This window comes from Trichosurus vulpecula, chromosome 2 (assembly GCF_011100635.1).
Source record: "Trichosurus vulpecula isolate mTriVul1 chromosome 2, mTriVul1.pri, whole genome shotgun sequence".
NCBI lineage: Eukaryota > Metazoa > Chordata > Mammalia > Diprotodontia > Phalangeridae > Trichosurus > Trichosurus vulpecula.
The window spans coordinates 44,456,830-44,470,470 of NC_050574.1; positions in this window are offsets into that span (position 1 = coordinate 44,456,830).

A 13,641-nucleotide genomic window follows, 5' to 3' on the forward strand; every position below is an offset into this window, starting at 1 on the left:
CACTGATATTACTTTAACCACTACCTCCCCTCAGAATTTTTAAATTATTTTTAATTTATGGAATAAAGTAGGCAATTGTACATGAAACTGCAAATCTATGCATAACTATACACAACTTTCTTTCAAATATACAACAAAACTATCTTTTTTTCTCTCCCCCCAACCTAGAGGGGGCTACCATTAGACGCAAATAGGTACGTATATGTAAAATTATTCTATACATACTTCTACTTATCAGTTCTTTCTCTGGATGCAGATAGTGTCTTCCTTTACGGTTAATTTGGGTATTTATAATAGACAAAATAACTCATTTGCTCAAAGTCATTCTTAAAACAATATTGCTGTTACTACATACAGCTTTCTCTTGGTTCTCTTCATTTCATGCTTCATTATTTCACACAAGTCTTTCCATGTTTTCCTAAAATCAACCAGCTTAATCATTTCTTACAGCACAGTAATATTCCATCACAATCATATTTCACACCTTATTTAGCCATTCCCCACTTGATGGGCATCCCTGTAACTTCCAGTTCTTTGTCACCACAAAGAGAGCTGCTATCAATATTTTAGAACATACAGGTTCTTTTCCTTTTTCCCTAATCATCTTTGGAAACAGACCAAGTAGTGGTTTCACTCAGTCAAAGAGTATAGATAGCTTAGTACCATTTTGGGCATAATTCCAGATTGCTCTCCAAAATGGTTGGATCATTTTACAATTCTACAAACAATGAATTATTGTCCACATTTTTCTGTTTCGCCTCCAACATTTGTCACTTTCCCCATCTATCATTTTAGCCAATCTGGTAGGTGTAAAATATCTGAAGGTTGTCTTAATCTGCTTTTCTCTAATCAATACTGATTTAGAACACTTTTATGTGACTATAAATTGTTTTGATCTCTTAATTGGAAAACTGCCTATTCATACCTTTTGGCCATTTATCAATTGATGAAAAAAGTTCAGGATCCCGAACCCAGGAGTCTTGAAAATAGCAGTCCCTCCTCCCAACACTCTCACCAGACCACCAACCCTGCTTCCATCCAAGGCCCCACAGCCATAATTGAAGTGAGTAATCACTGTGGAAAAATGGCCCCCTGTCCTCACTATGACCAATACCAACTGCCATTGAGGGGCATGTAAGCCTCAGTGTAGTGGTAGTAGTAGCATCCCCCACTCTAGACCCCCAGGCCTTCCAGCCCAGCCCTGACAACTGTTGTCCCAGGAAACCACGCCTGTGGAGATAGGACATTGCAATTCTTTCTGTGCCTCCACAACAGCCACAGCTCATGGAAAGGAAAGTTCTTGCCACCAAGTCCTTGGCACTGTCAAATGGTTGATTTTATCACTAGAGATGACATTTAAAAAGATGCATTACCTTCTGTTCTGCTGCTGCACCCTAAGGACCATAGGACCTATTCACCTACCTTGCAGCTGAAACCTTCCCTATGTGTTTTTCCTCCCTGTTAGAATGTGAGCTCCCTGAAATAAGAGGCTGTTCTGCTTTTCTTTTTGTATCCCTAGCATTCAGGAACAGTGTTTTGTGAATAGTAGGACTCTGATAAATGATTGACTGATTTTTCATTCATTCATTTATTAGTAGCAGGTGGCACAGTGAACAGAGTGCTGAGCCTGGAGTCAGGAAGACCTGAGTTCCAGTCCTGCCTCTGACATTTGCTAGTTGTGTGACCCTAGGCAAGTCATTTAACCTCTGTTTGCTTCAGTTTCCTCAACTATAAAGTGGGGATTATAATAGCAGCTACCTGGCAAAGTTATTGTGAAGATCAAATGAAATGATATTTGTTAAGTGCTTAGCACAGTGCCCCATCATAAATGCCACATCCTTCCTTATGTCCTTCCTTCCTTATTAAGTGTCTGAGACTTTCAGTCATAATTCTCCCTCAGCCTTCTCTTTCTGAACTAAAGAAGCCTCATCATTTCCCCACAAAGTGGACCCTCCATTTCTTGATCATTAGGAGTACCCTTCCCAAGTTTTCACTCTAGCTCTGTGGGGGCTTTTCTGAGATTTGCACACAGGTTCCAACTATAAAGGAAATGTTTGCCTCTCCCCGACCAGGTCAAGTCACAAACTCATCCCTTCACTCACCCTCTGGTGGTCCACAAGGATGGGAGAAGTGCATTGGGCAAGCAACCCACATGGGAGTACCAAAAGACAATATCTACGTTTGAAATGAAAGAAAGAGAGAGAGAGAGAGAGAGAGAGAGAGAGAGAGAGAAAGGAAGAGAGAAAGGAAGAAAGGAAGGAAGGAAGGAAGGAAAAAAGAAAAAGAAAGAAAGAAAGAAAGAAAGACAGTCTCTGCCCTCAAGGAGCTTATAATCTAATGGGGGAAAGGCAAAACTGGAAGTTGTTTCAGGAAGCTGAAAAATGATGGCAGATAAGGAGAAGGAGAAATGCCCCTCTAGTCTGATGGACAGTGGGAGTAAGAGCTCATCTGCCCACACACAGAGGAGAACTAGCTTCAAATTTGAAGCTTCCCTTCAATTCCATTTCCTCTTTTGCTGACCCATTGTAGAATCTATCTCACCAGACTTTCCATTTAAGGAGAGAGCTCAGCTCAGAACATCTCAGACTGTACTACTCCACCATGCCCCTCATGGGGTACCTTCTCCTTCCCTCCTGAAACAGCTTCCTGCTTTATCTTTCTACCCATTAGATTGTAAGCTCCTGGAGGGCAGGGACTCTCTATCTCTTTATATATCCTCAGTGCTTAGCACAGTGTCTGGTACATAGTAGGTACTTAAAAAATGTTTATTTGTTGCTGATTATTTAGGTTGTGGGGTTCATCACATAGATCTCTGAGATATTGTCAAGCCAAGCCAATGGTATTTCTGTCTTCCCTCTCTTGTAATTCTTCCTTGACCCTTCCCGGTCAAATGTAGGCTCCTTGAGAACAGAGACTCTTTTGTTTTTGTCTTTGTATTCCCATTAGCAAACACAGTATCTGGGACATAGGAGATGCTCATTAAATGCTTATTGGGTTTCAGCTTTTTACTTTCTTCCTTTCCCATTTCTTTTATTTATCATAGGATCATTGATACCCAGCGATAGAAGAGTCATTTCCAAGAGATCATCAGATCTACCCCTGCCTCGATGGAAAGCTATTTTCATGCTGTCCCAGAAAAAGAACCATCTCTCTCTTTCTTACAAGACTCTTTGAGGGACATAATTCCTCCAAATACAACCTCAACTAACTCTTCCACCTCTTCCCAAATATCCCTCTATACTCACCTCTATTAGAAAGAACACTGGGTTTGGAAAGAGGAACATGGATTCAAAGCCCAGTTCTGCCACCATCTCCTATGTAACCCTGGCCAAGTCCCTTCTCTTTCTGAGCCTCAGTTTCTTCATCTGTACAATGGGGGGGATTAGACAAGATCAGAGGTTCTTAAGTTTTATTGTGCCATGGACTCCTTCAGCAGTCTAATGAAGGTTATAGACCCTTTCTCAGCAAACTTCGTTAAATACATAAAATAGAATACATAGGATTATAAAGAAAACAAGTAACATTGAAATAAAGACAATTTTTCCCATGCAAATTAACAGATATCCCGCAAATCCATTTGCAGACCACTTAAGGATCCATGGACCCCAGATTAAGACCCCCTGGATTAGATGATCTTTAAGGTCCCTGTCAACTGTAAATCCTTTGGTTCGAAATCTCTTCTAATGGAAAACAGCTGTGAGTCACAGGAGCTGAAAGAGGGTCCCAGAGATCTTGACTTTGCCACTCGTCAAATGCCTCTCTCGTGCGATTACATCACTTAGCAGCTTCAGGGAACACTGATCAGCAGGCTCCAAGGGTGAGATCATGGCTTTCCGTAGTTTTCCCTTATATAGCTTTCATTCCTATAACAGGTTTGGGCTAGGAGACAGAAGGGACAACCTGACTGGGAGGCTCATTCCTTCCCCTTGAGCCCTGGTGCATTCAGATCATGAAACATCTCAGCTAAGTAATGGCCCTTCCTTACTCCCATGCCTTCCTGTGTATCAGTGGCCAGCTTCCTCTCCTGCCATCCCACATGTGGGCCCTTTAAAAACCTCAGCAGCTTCTGTGCCACCTCCCTTTGTGCCATTTCCCAGGTCAAGGCTAGTTCAGGCACCCACGTCATCAGTGCTTGCATTTGCGTGGGGATTCAGCCCATTGACTGGCAGCCTCCCTCGCCTGGCTAATTACCCAGCTGCAGTCTCTGTCTGCCCATCCCTGTCACTGTTCCGCCTTCCCATTCAATCTCAGCTGGAAGCCAACATCCTAGCCTGCCTCTGGTCTCTCTTTCTTTAAAAATATGAGATTGTGCCTTGGGAAAAGTCAATTGTTCATCCAGAGTGGGAGTAGGGGGAAGCTTCGTGAGAAGCTATGGAATCTCCTTCTCTGGAGACCTTTAAAAACATGACTGAAATTCACTGGCATCGAACCTTTATTAAGGTAGTAATTGCATGGGCTTCCATGCCAGCCCTTCAGGAAGTCACGATTAACCTCTGCTTACTCAGATCGCCCCTGTGCACTGCATCCCCAGAACTTTCACTTATTCCTCCATTGCCCAATAAGTGTTGATTAAATCTTGCCATTACTATGTTCCAGGCACTGGGCTGGAGTAGCCTGTTAGTGATTTTAGAAGAAAACAAGCATTTATTAAGCATCTACTATATGCCAGGCATTGTGCTATGTAGTTTACAAATACAACCTCATTCAATCCTCACAACAGCCCTGGGAAAGCAGATGCTATTACGACCCCCATTTCAAAGATGAGGAAACTGAGGCAAACAGGCTTTAAGTGACTTGCCCAGGGTCACAGGGCTAGGAAGTGTCTGAGGCCACATTTGAACTCAGGTCCTTTTGACTCTAGGCCCAGAGCTCTATTCACTGCATCATCTAGCTGTATCCATGACTTGGATAAAGGCACAGAAGGCATTTGCTCTCATTGAATGTGTAAATGATACAAAGCTGGGAGGGATAGCAGACATGGAATCACAGAGAAAGGATCCAAGAAGATCTGAACAGTTGGGAACATTGGGCTGAATCTGACAAGATGAATAAATGTGGAATCAAAAAAGCAAACTCCAAGTACAAAATGGGGAGGGGAAAGTATAATTAGATAGCAGTTTGAAAAAGATCTGGGGGTTTTAGTGGACCCTAATTTCCATAGGATTCAATAGATGAAGCCTCCCAAAAGTCTAACAGTCTTGGAGCTCCATAGAGTTCTAGCTAGTAGGAGTGAGGAGCTAAGATTATCTCTCCCTCCTCTCTCTTTCCTCTCTCTCTGTCTCTGTCTCTGTCTCCCTCTCTCTCTCTCTCTCTGTCTCTGTGTCTCTCTATGTGTGTCTGTCTCTGTCTCTCTGTCACTGTGTCTCTGTCTCTGTCTCTCTCTCTGTCTCTGTCTCTCTCTCTCTCCCCCTCTCCCTCTCCCTCTCTCTGTCTCTGTCTCTCTGTCTCTGTGTCTATGTGTGTCTGTCTCTGTCCGTGTCTCTGTCTCTGTGTGTGTGTGTCTCTGTGTGTGTGTCTCTCTCTGTCTCTCTCTCTGTCTCTGTCTGTCTCTCTGTCTCTCTCTCTCTCTCTCTCTCTCTCTCTCTCTCTCTCTCTCTCTCTCCTGCACAGTTATAGCAAGAATAAGGAATAGTCAGACCCTCTCTACTCTGTGTGTGGCAGAAGGGACACTTGTTCTATTTTTCCCCAGAGGACAGAACCCACAGCAATGGGACCTTGGGCTTGATGTGGGGAAGCTTTCCGAGCTGTCCAAGAATTCAGTGGAGTCCCTAAAGCTAGCTCCCCCTCCTTAAAGATCTTCACAAGCACAGGCTGGTGGCCATTTGTTGACTGTTACGATGGGAATTCCTTTTGAGCATGGGTTAGACTACATGACCACTGAGGTCCCTCCCATGCCTTAAAATCTGTTACTCTCTCATTCCCAGAGCTGGGTGTTATTTTCCACTGGCTTTCACCCTGAAGCCCCTTTTTCTGAAAGTCAGTTCACTGGGAGGAGGGATCAGCTGAAAGGTATGTGTGAGTCACCAGTTACTCTCTTAGAAAACATGTCCTAGTCACCTTTGGGAAGATAGCAGTTGAGAGCAGATGACAGGCCATTGGGATCAGGCAGCAAAAGGATGTTAAAATAACTCTCTAGCACGGCCATGTGGATGTCCCGTATCTGTATCTACCTCCTGCTCGTAACATTGCTCACCCCCAAGCACGGTGAGCTCAGTCATCCACCAGGAAGGACTGACACCCAAGCTTTCTACACTCCATTCCCAGTTCTGGGCCAGATCTAGACCAGGATAAAACAACCAGCTCTCCAAAGGACAAGAATTGGTTTTGTCTAAGTTCTAACCAGATGGATCAATAACAGGCATTTGCAGGCAATAGGGTGGCTTGCAAAATGAGAAATGCTTGCTGAAATGGACTTGGGAAAGGAAAGGAATCAGGCCAAAGAGAGGCCAGATGGAGAGGAAGAAGTCAAAGAGGAAAGAAGGCACCTAAGAGAGGTAGTAACAGAGAAAGACCAGGAAGAACTAGAGAGACTGAAACACTAGAGAGAATCTGTCTTTGTAAGGTTCGTAGTAATGAATGGCTTAGAAAGCACAGCATGAGCGAGAGATTTGTAAAGATGAATGACCATAACTAATAGTCCCAGTGATAAGTATTAATAGATCTGTTGGAAGAGAGGAGACAGGGTACAGAGGAAGGATTGTTATGGACTAAGGGACAGGAGTGTAGGACTAGTCACTAAGAGGAGACATCTGGCAGCACATCAAGGTTCCATTGGCCGGTGTCTCCATTGCCCTTATCTTTCTGTGATGGCCACCATCACCTACTATAGCTCCATTTTCAAGTCACACCCCCTAGAGGCCAGTTTGTTGTTGTTTGTCCTTCTCAGTTTTGTCTGAGTCTTTGTGACCCCATTTGGGGTTTTCTTGGCAAAGATACTGGAGTAGCTTGCCATTTTCTTCTCCAGCTCTTTTGAGAGATGAGGAAACTGAGGCAAACAGGATGAAGTGCCTTCCCCAGAGTCACACAGCAGATAGTGCCTGAGGGATGACAGTCGTCCTGATTCCAAGCCCAGCTCTATCCACCGTATCAGCTAGGAGCTGCTCGAATAGAATAAATAGTCACTCCCAAAGCACCAAAATGGTTTACAAATGAGTTGTCAGGGGCAGCTAGGTGGTGCAGTGAGTAGAGCATGGGCCCTGAAGTCAGGAGGAGCTGAGTTCAAATCCTGCCTCAGACACTTGACACACTAGCTGTGTGACCTTGGGCAAGTCACTTAACCCCAATTGCCCTGCCTTCCCCCCTGCAAAAAAAAAAAAGGAAAAAAAAGAAATGAGTTGTCTTACACAATAATCTACCTAGAGCAGATGCTTAATAAAATGTTGGGTGGATGAACCTCCTCATTGAAGAGTTTTAAACAGAGTGATAATGTCAGAGGTGCGGCAGGGACCCAACCAGAGAAGCTGCATCATCGTAGTAACTAGAAGTTGCTGGAAATCTGGCAGACCCTAAACTTCTTTAGGGCAAAAACTCTCCATTTTTGTCTCTGTGTCCTCAGGGCCTAGCATGGAGCCTGGTAGGTGTTAAGTGCTTTTTTAATTGAGTCAAATTGGAAGAAAGCCAGGAAGAAAGGGCATTTTGAAAGTCCTTTTCATTGGGAGATCTCCAAATACTTATGTCTTTCTTTTTCCTTTCTCTTCTTCCCTCCCCGCCCCACCTCCACTCCTCATAATCTCTCTTCCTCGCTTCCCCCAGAACATCCACTCAGGGGATGAGCAGCCTGTGAGTCAAAGACCCCAGCTTTCTAAGGCAGGGTGGGTGGGCAATGAGGACCCAAGAGAAGTGCCCCTCCTCCCCACCCTGAACTCACTAGACAGTTCCTAGCTGTCAGCAGGGGTAGCTCAGGGCAGGAGAGCTGTAAACCCTGACACTCTGAAGGGGCCTGATAAGCCCCTCTGGGACTGCAGGCTGGAGCCGGTGCTCATGTTCTGGATAAGATCAATAAGCCAAGCTGTCAACTCCTCAGAGACACCTCCTGCCTTCCATTAGGCACTGGCTGCCCCTTGGCTCTCTCATTCTCTCCCTTTGCTTCCTGCTGTCTGGCCCTTGCCAAGCCCTTGTGGATCAGGACCAGCTCAGGGGAGATGACCTTGGAGACATCACTTGCAGACCAGAATGCAACGGGGTGGTAAGGAAGGATGTTCCGTTACTCTGTACTTTGATGCCCACAAAGCACCTTGTCTGGATGGGGGTAATGGACACTAGTCAGTGCCTTCAATTTACCTGGTTTTTGCTTCCAAAGCATTTCCTTCCATCCTCTCCCAGGTGCTCACCGTGTCTGAGTGAGGCAGGTCTGGGGGAGGGCACTATTCATAGAAATGCTGGGCACAGAGTCAGGCCACGTGCCCAAGGCTTGCCAGCTATGTGAGTTGGACACTAAATGTCTCAGAGCCTCTGGGCCTCTTCTGTCCTGTCTTCTCCAGCAGATTGCCCCCTCTCTCACCTCACTCTCTCACTTTTCTTCTAACTTTCCGTGTCTACTGGCAGATTCCTTGATGTTTACAAACATGCCCATGGATAAACCAGTCTCAAAAAAATCCATCCTCTTGGATAAAGGGGGATAGGTTAGGAAGGAGCAAAATATAGTTAGTCTTTCACAACATGAGTATTGTGAAAGGGTTATACATAATGATACGCATGTGGCCTATGTTGAATTGCTTGACTTCTTAGGGAGGGTGGGTGGGAAGGGAAGAGGGGAGAGAATTTGGAACTCAAAGTTTTAAAAACAGATGTTCAAAAACAAAAAAAAAGTTTTTGCATGCAACTAGAAAATAAGATACACAGGCAATGGGGCGTAGAAATTTACCTTGCCCTGCAAGAAAGGAAGGGAAAAGGGGATGGAAGGGGAGTGGGGTGACAGAAGAGAGGGCTGACCGGGGAACAGGGCAACCAGAATATACGCCATCTTGGAGTTGGGGGGAGGGTAGAAATGGGGAGAAAATTTGTAATTCAAACTCTTGTGAAAATCAATGCTGAAAACTAAATATATTAAATAAATTAAATTTTGAAAAAAGAATATGTTAGAGGTTGGCAACTATTCAGAGAACAGGATGTAAAAAGGAAAGTGATCAAGGAATTAAAGATGAAAAAAATAAAAATATTTCTGAAATAAAAAAAAGTCCAGCCTCACTAGCCATCATCTCAGCTCTCTCCCCACTTTTGTGGTTAAAATCCTAGAGAAAGCTGTCTTGTCTATAAGTGCTGTCTTTGCTCTCACTCTTAATTCTCTGCAATCTGGCTTTCTACCTCACCACTCAGACTCTCCAAAATTACCAGTAGTCTTTTCATCAGCAAATGGAATGTCTTTTTCTCAATCTTTCCCCTCTCTCATGACCTCTTTGGAGTCCTTGATACCACGTTCTTTTTATCACGTTCTTATCATGTTCTTTTTCTTGAGATTCTTCTCCCTAGGTTTTCATGATGCTGTTCTTTCCTGATATTCCTCCTCCCCACCTGACTGCTCTTTCTCTGTCTCTTGCTGGATCTTTATCCAGATGAATCTTCTTAATAGGTCACACTTTTAATTGTGGTTATTCATTCCCAAAGTCTCTGTCTTGGACCTGTTCCTCTTCTCCCTCCATACTATTTCACTTAGGGATCTCATCCATCCTGGTGGTTTTCACTATCCGATGATTGTCTGATGCATTTGTCCAGCTCTAACCTCTTTCCTAATCTTCAGTCTTGAGTCTCCAATTACCTGTTGGAAATTTCAAGCTGGACATCTTAACTTCAACATGTCCAAAATGAATTCGTTTTCTTTCCCCCTAAACCCTCCCCCCTTCCAAACTCCTCTATTACTGTCGAGGGTCCCACCATTCTTCTTGGTTCAAAATCTAAGTGTCACCCTCACTGTTACCACTCACCCTTATCCGATCAGTTACCCACTCCTCTTTTCTACCTCTTTTTCTAGTAAATGCCCCCTTCTTCCCCCTGATAGTTCCATTATCCTGGCACAGGCCCTTATTACCTCACACCTGGACTGTTGCAACAGACTGATGGTTGGTTGCTCTCCTTGCCTCAAGTCTCTCCCCACTCCATTCATCCTCCACTCAGCTGTCAAATCAATCTTCCTAAAGTGCAGGTTTGGCCTTGTTGCTACCCTGTTTAATCAACTGGTTCCCTATGGCCTGCAGGATCAAATACAAAATACCAAAACTTGGTTTTTAAAGCCCTTCATTTATTCCTTACACACACACACACACACACACACACACACACACACACACACAATGTACCCTGTAATCCGGTGACACTGACTTCCTCGTTATTCCTGGAACTTGACACTCCACTCTCCAATTCCAGACATTTTTATTTGTTCTCCCAAATTCCTGGAACTTTCTTCTTCCTCATCTCTGCCTCCTAACTCCCCTCTCTTCCTTCAAATACCAGTTAAAATCCCACCTTCTACAAACAGCCTTTTCCTAATCCCTTCCCCTCTGTTGACAATTTTCCATTTTTCCTATATTTATCCTTCCTTGTACTTAACATGCATGTTGTGTCTCCCCCTTGGCCCATGAGCTCCTTGAGATCAGGATCTTTCTGATTTTCTGTGAATCTCTGACACTGATAGCACAGTGCCTGGCACATAGTCATCACTTAAAGTGCTTATTCACTTTCTGACCTCGCCTCTGCTTCCCTCAGCTGTAAAATGGGGTTAATAAGATCAGCAATGGGTATGTAACTGGCTGGTGGTGAGGCCCAAATGAGATAATCTATGGTAAGTACTGTGCAAACTTTAGAGCTTCAATAAATGCTCGCTTTTACTACTGCAGAAAGATTACAGATTTGGAATCAAGACAGACCTGGGTTCTAATCCCTCCTAGGTATTTGACCATACCCATATCAATTAACCTCTCTAGGTGCTTTTTATTTTCAAAGTCTCTCTGGTCAGGGGATCACCAAGCACCTCTGATGCTTACTACCTTCCGAGTAACCCCAGGCAAGATGTTTGGCCCACAATTATTGCTGTTCAGTGGTGTCTGACTCTCCGTGACACCATTTGGGGTTTTCTTGGCAAAAATACTGGAATGGTTTGTCATTTCCTTCTCCAGTTCATTTTACAGAGGAGGAAACTGAGGCAAACAGGGTGAAGTGACTTGCCCAGGGTCACACAGCTAGTAAGTGTCTGAGGATGGATTTGAACTCAGGACTTCCTGACTCCCGTTGCTCCATCCACCTTGCCATCTAGCTACCCCTGATTGGCTACTATAATATCACAATAAGGACATTAGAGAGAGGGAGAACAAAGACTATGATGAGTCAGGTGGGGAAAATGTCCTGAAGGAGGTGCCACCAGAGCTGGCCTTGAAGGACTGGTAGAAAATCCACATGCAAAAGGCATTCAATGTCTTAAAAACTGGAACGAGTGACTGACTGAATCCTATTGGTGGTCGAACTCATGGCATAAACAAACTATAACCATGGACATGCTTCACCCTCATGAAAAATAATCATTTTTATCCCATAGACAGTAGGATCCGAGTGAATTATCATCCCAGGAAACCTCACCCAGGAGTTTGTCAAGGATCCTGTCAGCTGAGCTTTCAGCTATGGGTCCCTAGGGAGCAAGAATCTGCTAGCTGTCCCAGAGGGGAGGAGGTCTCAGGGCATCCAGCATGCCATTTGCTCATATGCGAGCCATGTTTCTCAGCACATCCCAGGCAAAGGAAGTCCTAAGAGCAGAGCATGCTCGGGTCCTGAAGTGGTGCTTAACCCCAGCCCTGGGATTCCTCCCTGGCCGGCCGGCTCACTCACAAGACTAGATGGTCCATGGTAAGAAGCAGTCCCCTTGCCAGAGCAGGCCTGTCAGATCTCAGGATGGCAAGTCATACGGCTAAAATGATTTCATCCTGAAAGGAAGACAACCACTCTTTAGAAATGCCCCTTCCCAAGCCCTACTGCTGATCTCCTGGAAACAACCTATAGGGGAGCAGAAGGGGAAGGATGGCAGGTGGGCAAGGGCAAGGCTTGGACAGCCACTTGGGGTGTACGAGCACAGGTACACACACACACACATACACACACATACATATACACAGACACACATAGACACACACAGAGACACACAGACACATACACATACGTATATGCACATAGACACAATACACATACACATACACACATATACACAGACACACACACACATAGACACACAGACACATACACACAATACACATACATATACATACATAGACACAACCACACACATACATATACACAGACACACAGAGACACACACAGAGATACACAGACACATACACACAATACACATACATATACATACATAGACACAACCACACACATACATATACACAGACACACACAGACACACATAGACACACAGACACATACACACAATACACATACATATACATACATAGACACAACCACACACATACATATACACAGACACACAGAGACACACACAGAGATACACAGATACATACACACAATACACATACATATACACACATAGACACAACCACACACACACACACACACACACACACACACACACCCTCATCCCATCAGGTTGGACATGCTCTTCCCCCTTCCCAAAATGACTGGGCATTCATTTGGTGTGTCTTGCAGCTACTTGCCATGTATAGATTGCTTCCTTCCAGGAAGAATGATTTTATTTCTGTCCTTGTGTCCCAAGCACCTAGCACAGAGAAGGCATCTCCTGAAGATTCTTGAATGGAATTTAATAGCCAGAGTCCATTCACAGGCTCCGGTTGTGTGAGCTCAACCATCACCTCACGTCTTAACACCTCTGTTTTCCCATATATTATTGTTTTTTACATTTTTTTGAGGGGGGGAAGGCAAGGCAATTGGGGTTAAGTGACTTGCCCACGGTCACACAGCTAGTAAGTGTGTCAAGTGTCTGAGGTCGGATTTGAACTCAGGTCCTCCTGACTCCAGGGCCAGTGTTCTACTCACAGCATTACCTTTCCCATCTATTATTAAGTGAGGGAATTGGAGCAGATGATCTCTAAGGGCCCTCCCAGCTCTGACATTCTCTGTTCTAAGGGCCCTCCCAGCTCTGATATTCTCTGTTCTAAGGGTCCTTCCAGCTTTTCTATTCTATTATATTAGGGCCCTTCCATCTTTGACATTAAGATTTCTCTGTTCAGTGACACTCTGTTTCAAGAGCTCAGAGCCAGCAAGAGATTCCTTATTATCTGGCAACTCCAAGTTTCCCGCCAAGGGACCAGGGGTTAAAAACCCTTCTGGCTCCTACTCCCAAGTGACTCAACAGCTCAAGGGATGTGAGTCCTTGGCACCCCAACCCTCCAGCTCCAGAGCTCAGCTGGCTCTCCCTGAACTCTCTGTACCTCTCACCCAGGCTGGGAGGCCTGAACCCATTGAGAAGGGGGCAGAAAGTGAGGAGATTAAAAAGGCCAGTCCTGAAAAGGAAAGAAGTGGCCAGAGAGGTCATTTCTCACTCAAGCATACGACGGGCATTTTTCTTATGGCCTCCCCACAGCACTCTCCCCCTTCACCTCCTTACCCTGGGGCTGGACTCAACTATCAAGGAACTCTCAACAAATTCCAGACTTTTTTTGGAGAGGGGACATGGTGGGA